Source organism: Nelumbo lutea, chromosome 4 (assembly GCF_056320005.1).
Source record: "Nelumbo lutea isolate HS-2025 chromosome 4, American lotus-T2T, whole genome shotgun sequence".
In the NCBI taxonomy this organism is placed as follows: Eukaryota; Viridiplantae; Streptophyta; class Magnoliopsida; order Proteales; family Nelumbonaceae; genus Nelumbo; species Nelumbo lutea.
In genome coordinates, this window is record NC_142687.1 from 4,117,903 (window position 1) to 4,136,929 (window position 19,027).

The following is a 19,027-nucleotide window of genomic DNA, read 5'->3' on the forward strand; positions in this document are numbered from 1 at the left end:
AGAAGCTATAAACTAGAATGATGTTACATTGAATTGAATTGGCCTGATAAGTAATAAAGCCTCTCTCTCAATTCTCAATTTTCAATGCCAATCATTTAAAAGCAAGTTTAAGGGTCTGTTTCGTACGAGGGAATAGGACTCTGAAATCGGAATCAGAATGAATCATTCCGTTTTTATATGTTTGGTCGACCAGAATGAGAATAAGTAGGCGGAATGTGATTCCCTCGTATAGGGAATGGCCATTCCCGACCCCTCCCCCGGAATGTGATTCCCATTCTGCTATTTAGTTTCTAATTTTTTTTTTTGACAAAAATCCCCTCCAATCTAACCTACGTTTAACTGTTGTTGTGAAAGGGACGAATCCCTCCAACCTCCATATTAGTCGTTGTTTCGCCACCGTCAACCCCATCTCCGGTAAGGTAAGACCACTGCCAACCATCTTTCTCCTCCTCCTTCTTCTTCTTCCTCTACCACTCTTCTTGCTCCTCTTCATCATTTTTTATTTAACTAACTGTGAAATATGGTGGTTCATTTTACAGATCGGCTCCATCTCCACTTCGGATCTGCATTGCTGTGATTTTTTTTACAGAACTGCCCTATTCTTGTCTGTTTTAATCCGCTTTCTACTCTGGTGAGACATTTTCTTATTTGTTTGATTTGATTATATCTCTAGGAGATCAGCTCACACATAAGTTTTGTTTTATGACATTTAGGCCTGCATTTTTATTTCAAAGATCTTATTTGATGTCTATGTTATGATTTTTCATTGAAAAATAATAAGGCAAGGTCTTCAAAATGGTTTTTGTAGGCCTGTTACAAATTTGACCGATGTTTCCTCCATTTGGAATGAATGACTTAACTGTAACCATCTTAACATTCTTATAATGTGGAGCTCCTTCTGCATCTCATCCTCATGTAGACAAGGTCCAGCGTGCTTTTGGTTGTTTTTATGTTGAGGAAGTAATGTGGAATCTGATCTTGTTATTATTTCTTTCAGTTTGATTATTTTATTATTCTTGTATCTCTTGATATAGAAATTGTTTCTTATATCTCTGTCATCCTGAAAAATAGATAGATAAATTTGTTTAGACTCTGTACTTAGACCTGGAGCCCCTCAAATCAGTTTAGAATCCTCAGATCTTGTGATTCCTCTTGCTGAAGGATCAGCTAGACTATTGGCTAACCTTGGGGTCCAGTTGAACAAGCAGTTCATGTTTGATACTAAAGTTTGGGCTTCTAGTATCATACTTATAAGATACCAAGGACCTGGAGTTACAGAAACGAACCAGGAATTTTCCACTTGATGGTTACCTTCTACAACCAGGTTGCTATAATTTGAAGGGTGAAACAACCCCAAAGAATCTCCCCCTTGTGGTCCCAAGTAGCTTAATAATATTTGACATGTTAAATTCCTTTGAATAGAAATTTAAGCAATATCAAAAGTATACAGTGAGAATTTGTTGGGGAGGGTTAGGAGAAGAACCTTTTTGTTTTTCTGTGTCCATGCCATTTTTGGCTTCAATTTCTTTAATATTTTCTATGATACCCATTGTTCCTAGAAATACCTGCGAAATGAGAGAGAGTATATTAAACTTTTCACTATTGTAACAACTATGAATCATCAACCAAACAAGTGGAGATACTCAAATAAAATTTGTAAACATTGTTGGAATAATGTTAAAATAACTTAGTTGCAGATGTTAGGGCCTGTTTGGCTAATTAAAGTGTTTTTTATTTCATTTTTTTTATTTCTGTTATGTCTGTTATTGTACTCAGGGGCACAAGGGTCTTTTTCCTTGTTATTTTTGTCGCCCTATATATAGTAAAATAAACATTGGCCCCGCCAGTACTGTTGCATTGCAAACCTTCTCTCTTCTCTCCTCTCTTCTCTTCTCTTCTTCTTCTCTTCTCTCCTCTTCCACTTATCTCTGGCCGGCTACACTGTCAAGATGGTATCAGAGCAGGAATGCTGATTCTGGACTACATAATAGCTACATTGTCAAGAGAAGATCGATCAACCCAAAGAACAGATCGAACAGACTAGCAGAAAAGAAATCTGATTCTGGACTACATAATAGCTACAACTGGTACAGTTCTCCCTATTTTTCTCTTCTTTACTCTCCTTGGTCATGTACCGAGTGAAAACCCTATGAATCTGGGGCGGCTGAATGCTGTCGAACCTGTGTAACCCTAGTTTTCTTGGATCATGTGATCCTGTTCATGTGTTAAGACAACTGTAGGTCAATGCTGACCTGTCTTCTCAATGGTTTGAGTTGACTATAAGTAAGAAGGATCTCTCCTACTGATTAATGGTTGTTAGACATTCTGGAATTCTGGTAGGTGTGAATTGATAAAACTATACAGGTCTGAAATTTGTCGAATATTACCTCAGTTTTTCTCCGGAATTTGGTACTGTTTGTGCTCAATCTGGTTGGTAAACCCGAGTGTGTGGGTGTGAACTGAGTGGAGCATTGTTTTGTGGAGTAAGGAGGGGTCCTAAGTCCGATGTTTGGGACTGATTAACTACTTAACCATGTCGACTGAGAATTATGCTACTTCAGAGATCTCAGGGAGCCACAATGGAGTGGGGGAATGGATATGAGCTTTTCCATGGCTGTCATTCCCTTTGATGGTCTGAATTACCATGAGTGGTCTAGGAGGATAAAACTCTACATCACTGCTATGGGGCGAATATGATACATCAATGGGAGAGTAAAAGAACCGAAGTATGGAAGTGCTGAGCATGATAGGTGGGACCAAGAGAATAGTATGGTGATGTCTTGGCTCTTGGTTTCAATGCTGCCACGAGTAAGGAATACTTTTTTGTGGGCTGAAACTGCTTGTGAGATATGGGAACAAGCGAAGTCCACTTATTCAGAACAGAGACACTATGCCAAGATATATCAACTACAAGCTGAATCTTCTACTTGCAAGCAGGGGGATAGGAGTCTCTCGATGTACTATTCTGATTTGACATCAATATGGAAAGAACTTGATCACTATCAGAATGTGAATTGGAAGTGTGATGAAGATGCAAAGGCCTATAAGTCACTTGAATCACAGCAACGTGTGTTTGCCTTCCTCTTAGGGCTGAATTTGTCATATGAGTCCATCAGGGTACAGATCTTGGGTAGTAAAGACTTGCCATCAGTCCAGGAGGTGTATGCCTTGGTGCAGTTAGAAGAAAGCAGAAGAAGTGTGATGAATGGTGTAGAAGGGGAGTCAATTGCCCTAGCAGTCCGGGAAAATTCAGATATAAATGTCGGAGGTGGCTTTAAAAGGGGTGACACTCAGAAAAAATCAGAAGATAAAAGCAAGCTTTGGTGCACTCACTGCCAGAAGACACGACACACTAAAGATACATGTTGGGATCTCCATGGAAAACCTAAATGGGCGCAGGATTTGGGTAAGAAGTCAGCACTGGAAACCAGGCAAGCAGAATAAAAAAAGTATAACTCAGCTAATATGGCATCAATAGAGACTAGTCCTTCCATAACTCAGGAGAGACATCCTGGTTCTGGCCCTAAGGAAGATATTATCAACTCCTTCCGTGAACATTTTGAATTGTATGGTAGGACTCTCCGCCAGGTGGATTCTGGGCCTACTCCTTCTACCTCATTTGCGTCTACATCAGGTAATGCCACAACCTTCCATGTGTCATCTCATACTACTAATTCACCTTGGATTATTGACTCCGGAGTCTCAAATCACATGGCCGGTAAATCAAATTTGTTCCAGACATATAACCTTCTCTCTTGGAGAGATAAGGTAAGACTGGCCGAGGCACCATATCTCTCCCACTTGGCCTTACTCTTCCTAATGTCCTGCATGTTCCGAAATTACCTATTAATTTGTTGTCCATTAGTAGTATTATTCACTCTTTGAACTGCTTAGTCACCTTTTTTCCGTCTTTGTGTGTGTTTCAGGATTTGACCTCGAGAAAGACGATTGGTAGAGGAAGCATGGTGGATGGTCTCTACGTGCTGGAGAATAATGCTTGTCTAGTGGCGACTGAGTCCACAAGTTCGTCGAGTGAGAGTCAGGCCTATTTATGCATAGTCGTTTAGGTCATCTTTCTTTTGAGTCGCTAAAAGTTATGTTCCCAAAGTTGTTTGAGTCCTTGTCAGTGAGTTAGTTACAGTATCAAACTTGTCAGTTGAGTAAGCATTGTAGAAGTTCTTTACTTTTAAGAAATAAAAGATCTGAATTTCCATTTCATATTGTTTATTCTGATGTTTGGGGCCCTGTTACTCTACCTACTACGGCTGGCTATAAGTATTTTGTTACTTTGATTGATGATTATTCTTGATACACTTGGGTTTACCCTATGTGATCTCGAGATGAAGTGCCACAAATTGTGAAAGATTTTTAACGCATGGTGTTCACTCAGTTCCAAACGAAAATTCATATTTTATAGTCGGACAATGCAAAGGAATATTTCCATAGTGATCTCACAAAGTTCTTTGCTTCGAGTGGGTCACTTCAGCGAAGCTCTTGTGCCAGGATACCCCAACAAAATGGTGTGGCTAAACGAAAAAACCGTCACCTGCTCGAAGTTGCTCGTGACTTGCTGATTCATATGAATGTGCCAAAACAGTTCTGGATGGATGCAGTATTGTGTGCGACATATATCATCAATCGCATGCCCTCACGGCTACTAGAGTATTAGGCCCCACATCAGCTTTTGTTCCCTACAGCCCCGCTATCCACCATTCCGATGCGTGCTTTTGGGTATCGTTGTTTTGTCCACAATCTGTCACCTACTCGTGGTAAACTTGACCCTCGGGCTATTCCTTGTGTTTTTCTTGGTTACCCTTCATCTCAAAAGGGGTATCGTTGCTATGATCCCATTGCCCGCAAGTACTATGTTTCCATTGATGTCTCATTCTTTGACAGTCAACCGTTCTTCTCGGTTTCTCTTCAGAGGAAGAGTAGGGTTGAGGAGAAACAGACGACGGCTCAGATTCAACTACCTCCTTTACTCAATCCTCCTCCATTCTGGGTTTTTCATCATAGCCATAAGAGTCAGCCGAGTTCAAGAGCCGTGGGGCCGAACACTATGCAACCAACATCATCGGATTCACCCGAGGCAAATCCATCTCATTAGCCAGGTACACTTGCTCCCATTGCTCTTTTAAATGTTGATTCACCTGTCCTCAACGATCTTAATATTCCTATTGCTAAGAGAAAGGGTGTTAGATCTTGTAGCACTAATCATCCTATCTCTAACTTTGTGTCCTATGAGCATGTTTCACCTTCGTATCGTGCCTTTCTCTCTTCTGTGGATAGTATCCTTATCCCTAAGACCATGGCAGAAGCTTTGTCAAAACCTGAATGGACAGATGCAATGCGGGAAGAAATTGATGCCTTACACAAAAATGGCACGTGGGAGATGGTAGATCTTCCTGAGGGGAAGGAACCAGTGGGGTGCAAGTGGGTGTTCATAGTGAAATACAAAGCTGATGGAACTGTTGAAGTGTACAAGGCTAGACTGGTAGCAAGATGCTTCGCACAGGTATATGGAGTGGACTATGCAGAGACTTTTGCTCCAGTAGCGAATATGAACTCTATCTGGATTCTCCTTTCCTTGGCAGCAATTCTTGACTGGGATCTTCACCAATTGGACATCAAGAATGCCTTCTTGAATGGTGACTTGGAAGAGGAGGTGTACATGACCCAACCCTCAGGGTTCTGCGCCAAAGGCAGTGAACAAAAGGTGTGCAGGTTAAAAAAGTCCCTATATGGGTTGAAACAATCACCTCGGGCTTGGTTTAGTAAGTTCCATTTAGCAGTCCAACAGATGGGATTCAAACAATGCCAATCAGATCATACCCTGTTTGTAAAAAGAGGTGATGGTAAAATTGCAGCTCTTATTGTGTATGTGGATAACATAGTGATCACAGGAGATTGGGAGGTTGAAATCCAGAGACTAAAAAAATTCTTAGCCACTAAATTTGAGGTGAAGGATCTAAGCCCCTTACGATACTTTTTTGGAATTGAAATTGCCCGCTCTCACAAGGGCATCTTTATTTCCCAACGGAAGTATGTACTAGATCTACTAGAAGATACAAGCAAGTTGGGGGTAAAACCATCTAATTCACCTATTGAACCTAATCACCATCTGGGAGACGGTCAGGGAGAGTTTTTGAAAGATGAAAAGATGTTCTAGAGACTCGTGGGGGGACTTCTGTATTTGTCTATGATCATGCCTGATATTGCCTATGCGATGTGTGTCCTTAGTCAATTCATGCACAGCTCGAGGACAACTCACTTTGAGGCTGCAGAGAGGATCTTGAGATATCTCAAGAAGTTTCCCGAAGTTGGTTTGTTGTTCCAGAAACACAGTCACTTAAAAGTGGAAGTATATACTGATGCAGATTGGGCAGGAGTAGTCAATGACCGAAAGTCTACCAGTGGCTGTTGTGCCTTTGTAGGAGGAAACATTGTCATGTAGAGAAGCAAAAAACAAGGTGTGGTGGCTAGATCCAGTGTTGAAGCAGAGTATAGAGCGATGGCTCATGGGTTTGCGGAAATCATGTGGATAAGAAATCTGTTAGGTGAACTGGGTTTCGCAGTAAGCAATCCTACATCACTCTACTGTGACAATAAAGCTGCCATCAATATTGTTGCTAATCCAATTCTGCATGATAGGACGAAACACATTGAAGTGGACAAGCATTTTATCAGAGAGAAACTTGAAAGTGGAGAAGTGTGCACACCATATGTCAGCTCGGAAGAGCAACTTGCAGATATCTTCACCAAAGGTCTTCATCATGTGTGGCACAAAGATTTGTGTGACAAGTTGGGCATGATTGACATCTATGCTCCAACTTGAGGGGGTGTGTTGGAATAATGTTAAAATAACTTAGTTGCAGATGTTAGGGCCTGTTTGGCTAATTAAAGTGTTTTTTTATTTCTGGTATGTCTGTTATTGTACTCAGGAGCACAAGGGTCTTTTCCCTTGTTATTTCTGTCGCCCTATATATAGTAAAATAAACACTGGCACCACCAATATTGTTACATTGCAAACCTTCTCTCTTCTCTCCTCTCTTCTCTTCTCTTCTTCTTCTCTTCTCTTCTCTTCCACTTATCTCTTGCCGGCTACACTGTCAAGAAGCATAAACATCAAGAAAATGACAAATGCAAGATATCAAACAAAAGTTGTTTATTTGGATCAGCAGATAACCAAGGACCATGGTGTACAAAAGATTGATTGAAAGAATATAACTCTAGATTGACTGTAGAAGCTGCAAATTTCTTGAATCAGTATTTTATAAGTTGATTAAAAAAAAATAATAGAGGCATTGAGGAGATTGACCACAGGATAAGTGGATGAATATATGTTAGACATGATAGTGTCTTTGGTTATATGGATAAACGTTAGTCAAATTTATTAGATGCATTTAGATGATTTGTATATTAGGCTCAGTTTGGGAAGATTGCAATTTGCAAATTCAAATATGTTCAGTACAAATACAAGGTTTAGAAATGCCATATACAAGGTTCTGCACTATACATATTTGTATAAGCTGAGCTTTAACAACATAGTAAGAAGGAAAATAAACTAACCTCCAATAGATAGTGAAATACTAAATGGTTGATACTCGACTTTGTTATAATTACCACTGAAATACTTCATATGACTTTTATATTTTAACTACTAACATATGACAATCTGTCTTTTTGACACAGTCACGGACAAAGCTTCTAGTGTCAAATTGGTAAATATCCAAAAACCTCCAGAAACAGCTAATTTCTTTTGACACATTCTTGTTTTTATATCCCTCTAAAAACAAGAGGATTGTAGGGCTAGCAAACATGTGGATTGTAGGTCACAGATAATCTATTCAGTAACCAGTAGTATGTATTGTAGGGCTAGCAAGCTAACAATCTGATGGATTGAACTATTTCATTTAGATAGGTTCTAACAATGCTTTTTGTGATGTAGAGTTATGCCATAGTGGAGTTTTCAGGACACTACTTAACCCAAATTTGTCATTTCCTTCTGTATAAGGACTCTTTTGGGTTTTTTTCCTCTCTTTTGTATTCTCACCACCTCTGTTCTTTAAGGTTCAGGGGTTGTACTTACAATTTTTTTTCTCTTTAATACAAGTTATTAAAAAATTATGGGATAATTCTAATTTGGTTAGTAAGGAATTGAGGATTCCCTTACTTTAGCTTACTTTTGGGTATTTTAAGGGCACACCATACACATCATTTTAGTTCCTTTAGTTGATGGTAAATTGTTCTTAGTGAAATGACAGAGGGAGTGGACAAATCTAAACTAGTTTGGGAGCATCATGCATGGGACTTTACATAGGTTGAATGTGCTCTTGACAATTTCAGAGCATTAGCAAATAGCTTAAAAACACGACAGGTGGAACATATACATGATAAAGAGTAATTAGGAAGCAGTGTTATCCAACAGGAAAAAAAATTCAAGTAGTAATTCTTAACAACCATGCCAGGGTTAAGTACAAAGTTAGAAAGAGAGTTATCACCAGAATGTAAATAAAAATTACAGGTCAAAATTATTCTTACCAACCATGTCAAGTAAAAGAATGTTCGGAAGCCACATTGAATGCTATCATTCTAGTCGTTGTTGTCTAGTATTCTCTGTCATTTTGGACAGTCTTTTTGTATTGGGAACTCTGTCTACTAGTGCAGGGGAATATGTTGTCAAAAAATTAATAGATGCATTGGTGGAGGATAAAAATGGGGTTTGATTTCATTGTTCAATTTGCTTTCGTTGCTACTTGACTGTCAATTTGCATTTTCTTTATATTCAACTTCCTAATTGGCAATCAAATTTGCGCTTTCTACAGGATTCTCCAAACCAGTTCTAGTTTGTGAGAAATCTTGTAAAGAAACTTGGCTATGAAGTTCCTCGAAAACTTTCTAAAAAACACCAATAAATGTGCGAAGCTCAAGTATTACCTTCGTATCCAATTAAGTTTACCATATTGTTAGTGTGACAATAAATTTGTAGCTTGTCTATGGTGTTGGTTATGCAGTCAATGGAGAATGTAGTTGTGGACTGCAATTAGTTAGTTGAAATCAGAAATGGCTACATATGGAAGTTGATTAATGAAGCTTGAAGCAGAGGTTTTGTCTTTGAACCCAATTAACAATGGAGGAAATTCTTGTGGATCCTACTAACAATGCACTAGTTGGACAACAAACATCAAAGAGAGGGAGACCAAAGAAGCCTATTGCTACAGTTGATGGCTTACATTCTCCCGATGAGTGCCAACTCCAATCTCGTGGAAGAAAGCCTACATAGCTCAAGGTTCAATGCAACTATTCAGCAAGAAAATGATGGAAGGATTCCAAAGGTTTTCACGAGTGGCAGCAGCAACTTTGAGCTCAACGGGGCAAGTGTGAAGCTTCCTGTAGAAGTTCAAGCAAGATAGGATCTTGTACAGAATCAGGCGCCTGTTGAGTTTTTTATTCCATTTGAGTTATGGCTTTAATAAAGATGTACTTTAGTTTGCAGTTCGATATGTATATATGGGGGCAAATTATTCAATATATATCTGTTTTTGAGGTTTATTTAACAGGGGCAAAATTGGAAATTTTACTGATATCGATTTCAGCTTCTAGTTGAAGCAAACAACAAGAATCGGAATCCAATTCTAATTCTTGACTGAACCAAACAGATTTTAAGAATAGGTGATTTCGATTCCAATTCCAATTCTGATCCTGTCCAAGAACCAAACGCACCCTAAATATTTCCTTGGATTTATCCCAGCTCCCCCTTTAGCCGGTTAGCCATGAAAAAGCTTCAAAAGAAATTAAAAAGAGCAAATGGGGAAGGACAAGACTTGAGGTCCAATAATATTGTTACAAAAAGCTCGACATAAATAACCCCAAGGACTTACATAGCATTAGTCCCTACCTATTGATTTAACTTATGGATCACGCAATAAGGATCCGCCATTTGATGGTTCCAATCAAAATATCCATGCTTTTTTACTAAAAAGCCTCATGGTTGTATTCTTTTTAGCGTGTGTAATAGAATATAAATAGATGGTTTTTAGCATATAAGGGCAATTTTTGGGGTTTAATATCCATAAAAGTAATATATTTAAAAAATTTTCAAAAATAAGTTAACTTTTTAAAAATAATATCATTATAGGGCAAAAGAACTGTTCATGTTCTTCTTCTTGTCATTTATTCATCAGAGCTATCATCCACCACCACCCGCCACCTCCGTCTATTGTCGCCTGCCGCCGCCTCCACCCACCTCCACCTCCGCCTCTGGTAATGTTGCTGGAGGTGGCGGCAGCGGCATTGGTGGTCATTCCTCTACCCGTTGCCGCCGCCACCTCTGTCTCCACTAGACCTATTTATGGGCCGGGGTTTTGCTCTTCATTAACAAGATTTTTTCAGGCTCAAGCCCGAGCCTGGCCTGACCAACAAGCCTACAACTCGGGCCCGAGCCCGGTCCTCATAAAAGCCTAAAGCCCGACCTAACAGAGGCTGAAATGTAGGGTGACTGAGTCCACTAGTGGTGCAGCTGGCGCCGGTGCCTGAGTTCGGCATCGCCGATGCTTGACTGAGAGAGAGAGAGAGAGAGAGAGAGAGAGAGAGAGAAGACTCACTGCCAGAGAGAGAGACGACCGGTGCCTGAGCTTGCCTGTCACCTCTGAGACTGAGAACAGTGGCTACTTGCTTGGATTCGCACCAGTTATTGAGAGTAAGAATGAAGAGAGAGAGAGATAAAAGATGAAAAGAGGGAATAGGAAAGGTTAATTAGCTAGGGTTTACAATAAAATACAAAATGTCGAGTCAGGCCGAGCTTTGTGACAAATCCCGAGCTTGACCCGTAAAATTGTCGGGCTTGGGCTTTTAGGCCCGAGGTCAAGCCTGTGGGCTAAAGTTCATGTGCAAGCCCATTCGGGGGTCAGCCTGGGCTGGGCTGGCCTGTCGGGCTACCCGGCCCATGAACAAGTCTAGTCTCCACCCATCTCCAGCAATGTTGTCGGAGGCGGAGGTGGCGACGTTGGACAAAGAAATCACCAGTGCCACTGCTACCACCTTCAGTAATGTTGCCTGAGGCGGAGGTAGTGGCGGGCGGCAGCGGACGGCGGTCGCGGGTGGTGGCAGACAGTAGCAAACGGCAACTCCGGTGAACAAATGGCAAGAAGAAGAAGATGAACAATGTTTTTGCCCTTTATCATATTATTTTTAAAAAGTTAACCTATGTTTTAATTTTTTTTAAAATATATTACTTTTATTGATATTAAACCCCAAAATTTGCCCCCCCCCCCCCTTTTATTTATCTATAATATATAAAACGATTACTTGCCTTGGGTCATAATTCATAATTAATAGTTAAATTTAAATTTAAATATCATAATTCTAAATGCATCGATTCTGAAATCTTAATTTTCTTTGTAATGTTATATTTGATCATATCACCATTAAGTCTTAGTAATAATGCTATGGATCTGGTTGCTTAATCCCAGTAGAATCACTTCCCTCTTGTCACTACTTCTACCACAATATTAATGCTGGCCTGCACTGCCTGGTACATCCAATTGTTCTTCCTCGTCTCTTATAAAAAATAATCCGGTCACCGCCCTATTGCTGTTTTTCGCAGAAGCATTGGAGTTTTGATCATTTCGTAATGTTAGACTTCTAAAAATTTCATTGGCCTTGTTTCTTGTCAATTGTTATCATCATACTTGTCAATGGATTGGGTCCTGTTTAGTCAATCCAATAAGTTCAATTCCAAATCTAATTTAATCGGATAAAACCAAGATACATAAGGATCAGTAACCATATGTCTTGTTTACGATGGAATGGGTTTGAAACTTTGAATTTAGCTTACATCCAAATGCACCCCTAATCATTATTCAATATAAAATTACAGTAGAACAAATTTTAAATTTAAGGCGCTGTTTGGCAACATTCCGCGAAAGTGCTTCTCATGTTATCATCGTTCCCATGGAATGGGAACACGTTTGGCATGACATTTTCGATTGTTTCATGTTTTTTAGAGTGGGAATGGCACATTTCCAGCTTTTTTTTTTTTTTGAGTGTCCAAAATGGGTCCGGATGTAGAAGGCACGTTAAGTAAATACAATGAGTGAGAACGTTAGGACATCACTCCGCAGGAATGATTCTCCAAGTGTTGAGTGGGGTTATAATGGTAACTTGGCAACCTTTTAGCCATAAAGAAGCCCTAATCGAGCTTAGTGGGGTTCTTCTTCTTCCTATACCTGATGCACTCTCAAACCTTTGCAGAGCTTCGACCAGTTATCTCTGTTTGACATGCAATTTGCTTGCTTATTGTAAAAATGTATTAGGTTTGAACTTCCTCTTCAGATTAACGAAAAAAATATTGTAAATAAGTATTGAGTTATGCCATTGAGTTGATTTGGCTTATTCAAGTGATTTGATTGAATTGATCTATGCCATTCAAATGAGCTGCCATGCATTATCTAAACTCTAATGGCACATTTACTGCTAGCTGGATGCTTTTCTAATTTCTAATTTCTAACCAGAAATTACTACTACTGTCTACTGTTTTCTTATGTAAGTATTAATTTTTTAGCCTTTTTTCTTAATTTTCTTTATTTAAATTAAATAATTTATAATTAATATATTAATTTTTTATTAATTATTGAATAAAATAAGTTTTGTCTTGAATCAACACACTTCACCCAATATAAATCCAAATCAATTTGGCCCGAGCTCGAACAACGTGATATGACCTGATCCAACATATATTGATCCGGGTCGACCTGAATCCAAAATAGACCTCGGGCGGGATGGTTTGAGATCGTTTTTGCTCTACTTGGGTCGTCCAGTCCAACCAATATTCACACAGCCCAACCCGAGACGGTACAAGCCGATCCGGGTCAACCCAAATCCGAAACAGCTTCAGGCGGGATGGTTTGGTGTCAGCATGCTTTGCCCGGTCTAGACCGTTCGGATGACCAATATCCACACAACCCGACCCGACTCGATTCCAGACCAACCCGATTTACTTATGTTGACCCGCGTTTAGTCAGTCGGTTCGGCCCAAACCCATGCACAAACCTAATATGGTCTAGTCTGGTCCAACCAGACCGATCCATATCTAAATGGTTCAACCACCCTTGATGTGATTAACTTGGAGATAATCCAATTAGATAGTTCAAGTTGGTCTGATCGATTTGAACCTAAATGGTTCGGTCAAGCCTGAAATCCGAATATAGTCAAATGGCTTCACCGCTTGTGTAAAAATAACATGTATGTAATGTGATTTGAACCTTCACCACTTGTGTAAATAGTAACTTCAATTACCACTAAGCTATGACCAACTTATTTGTTAAGAAAGAGTTAGTTTGTTTTTTAAGTCCATAAATATAAGATTAATGGTTTTGGGTGGGTTGGATTAGGTTAAAGCGGTTTTGGGTTGAACCTAGCCCATTTAATTTTATATTACTGGGTCATTAATGGGTTGGCGGGTTAGATGGATTGGGTTGAAGTTCAACCCAAACCAAACCCAACCCAACCCGTCCAATTGCCACTGCTACTCTAACCCCTTTTTTTCTCTAGACGGATCTGCTCCTCACATAATGTGTCACACAAGCACAACCCACCAAGCATTTGGAACATCTCTCATGAATAATAACGTATTATTCACAGGAGATGTTTCAAATGCATGGTGGGATGTGCCTGTGAGGTTAGTGTGAGGCACCCTGTGTGAGTAGCAGATCCTAGTTAATCCCAAAGTGTTGGTTGTGGGATTTGATTTGGTGTCAACGCTAGAACAAAGCAGCTAATACATCAACGAGCCAGTTGGTTGGTTTAATGCTTCTCGTACTAAGCTTACTAGCTGCACGCTCCCTTGTCTATGCTCTCCATTAATTGCCATTCAGGATTCAATTCGTCTTTGTTTGCCATGATTTGTGAAACAAATCCTAGTGAGTTCCAGCGTTGTCACTAGGGATACAAATGGATTTGATCGGATTATTTTTGAATCAGGGTATATCTAAATCCGAACTGACATTGTTAAGAGTCGATTTGATCGGATCTCATAAGTATGGATTTGAATTTGAATATGATGAAGAAGTCGGCTTTTCATATCTAATCTGATCCAATTTAGCTTTCTTAAAAAATTAATAAATTATTAAAAGAATAAAATAATTAAAAAAGAAACAAAAAAATACAAGTATCTTTTTAACTATTTTCATCATATATACATATTTATTTATACAAAAATTAATATAAAAAATTTACAAAAATGCAATATAATAATATATTTATAAATAAAGAAATAAATAACATATATGTGTTATGTATATTTATATAAATGAATAAATAACATAAATATTGGATCGGATATGAGTGATCCGAATCCAATCCTATTTCCAATCGGATCCTATTTTCTGATCCGATTCGAAGATCTGGATCTAACAAAAACAAGAGCGGGTCTTATGTCGGGTTGGATCAAAATCCGATCCATTTGCACCCCTAGTTGTCGCTTGCTTGATGATCATTAATCTAGTATGTGTTTGGCATCGGTGCTAGGAACACCACACAATTTTCTCATAAAAATGGTGTTGGGCATGTGGAGTTGTGTGCTTATTTTTTGTGTTGGAATCGGTGTTGCCACATAGGTTGTTTTCTGACAAAACAACACTGCTTTTGTTTGGTACCAATGTTGTAGAACCGTTTTCAGCATTGGTCTATATTGTCCAACATCCAAGATGATGGCACATCATTGCACCGCTGGTAGCAATGCATCATTTTCTTAGAAAATATTGAATTTGGCATTGCTTCAGACCACACTTTCCCGATTTCCAAGGTGTGGTCTACAGCAACGTTTTTTTTGGAAAAACGAGACCAGGCAAGAGAATGTTTTCTGGAGCACTATCTTCTCTGATGTGGCACCTACGTGGCACCATTTTCTCAAAAAACAGCATCGATGCCAAACATCACCTAGAGTGTGTTTTGTTTCATAGACGTTTTGTGATAGGTGTTTATCGAAACATCGCCACATAGGTGCCACTTTAGCGTTCCCACCATTATGTGGATTCGTATGCATAGAGACTTGCAAAAGCAAGCCTTGATTTATGTGCGTTTATACCATTGGGGGAAGCTTCATTTTAGTACTTCCCCCAACGGGTATGTGTTTATTCACTATTTTGCTGATGTGGTGCCTAATGGCACCTAGTGGCACTTAAGCAACAATAAATGGGTTCATTATTGCTTTTCTCGATTTTGTAAACAAATCAAGTACAAATATTTAGTGAATAAACACCCACGGTTCCAAACGCATACCTAATTTAATCTTTTCGTTAGATATTTAGCATCGGAGTGAAATGGCTGACTTGGTAGGCTTATTCAATTTTCTTCCTTTTTGTACTTTTTTTTTTCAAACTGAACATAGTCTATAAGACTCTAAGGGCCTACTCATTTCCTCTTAACCCTTATATCTTAAGAGGAATATTTTAACTTTAAGAGAAAAATGGTTGTTCATTTTCTCTTATCTCTTATCTCTTAAAGTGCAATCATACAACTTTTTGTTTTCCAATGATACCCTCAAAAAGACAAATAAAACTCTCATATATGGGGTCAAAATGAATATTTGATAATTTTCATAATTCAGAATAACATTCTTTGCATTCAGAATTCATAAAAAATAAAATTTCATCAATACCAATATACATCTTAATGTAATTATTGCACTTTCAGATGTTAAACTTCAAAGCAAACAAACAGGCCCTAACAGTCTAACTCCTAGTTGTTGTCATACGTAAAAATACATAGTCCAATAAAGATGGAGCATTTGGAAGATGTTAGATGGTTTGGCTTTACCACCACAACCCCCTCATTTCTTTTTATTTTTTTCTTCGTGCTTCTATACCTTTTATCCATTGGTTTTTGCTCTTTTAAGTGTGTTTAGATAGATCATAGATATATTGGAGTAGAAATGGAAAAAGCGGGTGAAAAAAGGATTTAGGGAATCTGTTACCTTTGGCTCGGTTTAAAATTAAAGAATATGAATACAAATATAAATATATAATATAATATAATATAATACGTACAAAATAATATAAAATATAAGATTTTGCACATTATATTATTATCTATACTTCTTCCAAACAAAGCCTCTAAAATAAACGTATAAAGAAAGAAAATATAGGGGCTAAGCATTCTACTATCCATGAAAAAGCTGATTTAGTGCAGATTTCGTGGTCCATATCCCACTCTAATCACAACCAAAGTTACAGAATTTGGCTGCAATTTCTTTAGCATCAAAACAAGAAAAAAGGGTAAACCTCGAACAGCTTTGAACAATCAAAACCCATTGTGAATTGCTTTAAAAAAAATAACAGCCTATACATTGGATGATACCAACTGATTGGTCGATTGGTAATTAGTTATTGGGATATCATGTGTTTCTGATATCATAGTGGAACCATGACATATGCCTAACCGTAATGACAGAGACCAATTACCAGCCTGGGCCCAGAACTTGTCATAGTTGTCGGTGTGATTTGTGGAAATTGATTGAGATGCTTGAACCATTAAACCATTATAGAGTTTCTCCTTGGAAGACAACAACTACGTACTCATATTGCTTTCTCCCGGAAATATTCTGTTTAGAGGTCAAAATTGTCTCTTTAACGGTCCTTCCGAGTTTCGAGACATTTGTTCCAATTTGGTTTATCATAACATGGATTTTGGATTGATATCCCAACATGGAAACAAGTGGAAACTCCTACATGATAGATAAACTATGGAGTTGCAAGATTGAGTGGCCATGCATTCGATGATAATGGTGTGCAGTACGTGCGGGTGGAAGTGAATCGGAATGATTTGCTCCTTTGTATTAGGAATGGCATAGGGGCGGGTTCGGGGCGGGGATTACATTTCCCATTCCCGACCCCGACCCCCAAATCACCCTTCATCCCCGTCCCTGATTTCCGATGAGGAAAGAAATCCCCCTCCATCCCCGACTTCGATGGGGATGAATTCCTTGTCCGAGATTCGAATCACCGAATTTCCCATTTGTTGAGAGAAACACTGAGACCGAGAGTATGAAAGATTGAAACGAAGAGAGAGAGAGAGAGAGAGGACCATCGTGAGAGTTTAGGTAGATGATGAGAGAGAGTCCGAAGGGTGATGGTGATGGAGGTCTGCGACGATGACGAAGGTTGAAGAAAGCTCTTTGTTCTGAGTATCTCTTCTCTCAGTTCTCTAGCCTTTGTCGAGACTCGAGACTCGAGTATCTCTTCCACTCCTCTGTCTGATGTCCGATAGGCTAGTGGGTAGTGGTGACAGTTAGCAACGGCTATCGAAGAATCAGCGACGAAGATGAAACTAGGGTATACTAGTTCAGTCGCCTCTCTTGTCTCTTCTCTCTGTGACTCTGTCGAAGACTGGTTTAGTCGAAGGGTTTTCTTTGAATGCTTATGTTTTACTATTTTACAAATAAATTAATAATTATTATAATTATATAGTATATATTATATATAATTTATAATTATAATATTAATCGGGGGCGGGTTGGGGTGGGGATTGCATTCCCCATCTCTGTCCCCGAACCCGATCGGGGATTCAGGGACCACTCTATCGCCAACCCCAACCCTGCCAAAGTGTCCCTCATATTCGACCCCATCGGGTCAGGGAGCCTTGGTACCCATCGGGGACGGGGAAAATTGCCACCCCTACTTTGTATGAATTATGAAATAATTAAATAACTAAGGGTAGAAAATGTCAATCCAACTTTTGCTTCAGCCATTAAGAATGTTGTAATAAATCACTCAGTTTAGCCAATAATCAAACAGCTCTCGATCTTGAATTAGATATCATAGATCTCATGGTAGCTAGAAGGCATTATGATGAAGGTGGTTGCAACTTGAAAACATAAAATCATAACAAGTATTGGGAGGTCTTGTTAATTGTTATGACATGGACCTCGGTCATAGTATTCGTCACATCCCCTCTGTCAAGACTGGTTTGAATTGGACCAACCAAATTGAGGGGTTGCATTATATATTAGGCCCCACGAGATGAGATATTTGCTTGTTTGTTACGTTACCTAGTTGTGACGTGTGAGGATGGAATTAATTTTCAGGAGCCATGGCTGGCCCCATGGGATGTGGGGTGCTGATGATGATGTTAGATCTTATGGCTGATAAACAATCAGTCATACATACATATCCCTTCTCTCCCTGTATAGACGAAAACACTAGTCTTGACTCTTGAGAATTGAGATGATAGGCCAACAAAAGCGGATTCCTTGGAACGTGTACAGTGATGGGTGAAAATTCTTTCTTCTGATTTTGAAGTTGTAAGTGCAACGTGCAATGCAACCACCAAAATAGTCTTGCTTGTTTTGCTGGAGAGTGGGAGACTGGAGCCGGGGCAAACAAGCGAGTGATAAGGCTGCCTGCCCAAACAGGAATTCTAGAGCATGCGCATGTACATATATAAAATTAACCAACAACCTAACTTCCAATTTCTTTATCTCCGGTCGTCAACCTCAACAAGTAACAAGTAGCATGTTGATATTGTATATTGACAGTAATGGTGTCATGGATGGGATGGGGCTGCCTTAATTTAGAAATGTGGCGCCTACTTCCCACTACCATTAGAGACTTCTTCACTCTGTATTCATCCATCTATCATTCTCATTGAAAGCAATTTTGAGTTTTGTCAATAAGAGGCCTCTCACTCTCAATTGGGTCAAAGCAGCTAGCAAATGGTCACTACATGTAGATGACCCGCACCTAACCTCGATCATCCATTTGAATTGGGAAGCCACTAGATCGATTTGCCCTGTCACTCCTCATCATCAGTCCTATACCTCATCTCATCTTGTATTATTTAGAATTTTTCTTTTTTCTTTTTAAACAATTAAAGAAACGTGTAGCTAGCAAAGACATCTAGCCCCATAAACAGAGATCCATATACTCATTTTTAAATAATTTGAGCCCATATGATTATTGTTTACAATTAATGATGATGACAATCTGCTGCTAATGTACGGTTGGGATGCATGGTGTTCAGGGCTTTGTAT

General features: G+C 39.1%; 1 long non-coding RNA gene across 5 annotated transcripts; it reads left to right on the plus strand.

The window, feature by feature from the left end:
• Positions 1 to 63: 63 nt before the first annotated feature.
• Positions 64 to 9,552, plus strand: LOC148853460 (uncharacterized). Of its 5 annotated transcripts, none has more exons than XR_016112522.1 (4): positions 64 to 264; positions 355 to 419; positions 540 to 631; positions 8,990 to 9,552. It is a non-coding gene; the product is annotated as an uncharacterized LOC148853460 (long non-coding RNA). The 5 variants fall into 5 exon arrangements; XR_016112524.1 differs by lacking the exons at positions 64 to 264; positions 8,990 to 9,552 and adding exons at positions 809 to 924; positions 8,826 to 8,949 and having other exon boundaries at positions 279 to 419; XR_016112523.1 differs by lacking the exon at positions 64 to 264 and having other exon boundaries at positions 279 to 419; positions 9,015 to 9,552.
• The last annotated feature ends 9,475 nt before the right edge of the window (positions 9,553 to 19,027 follow it).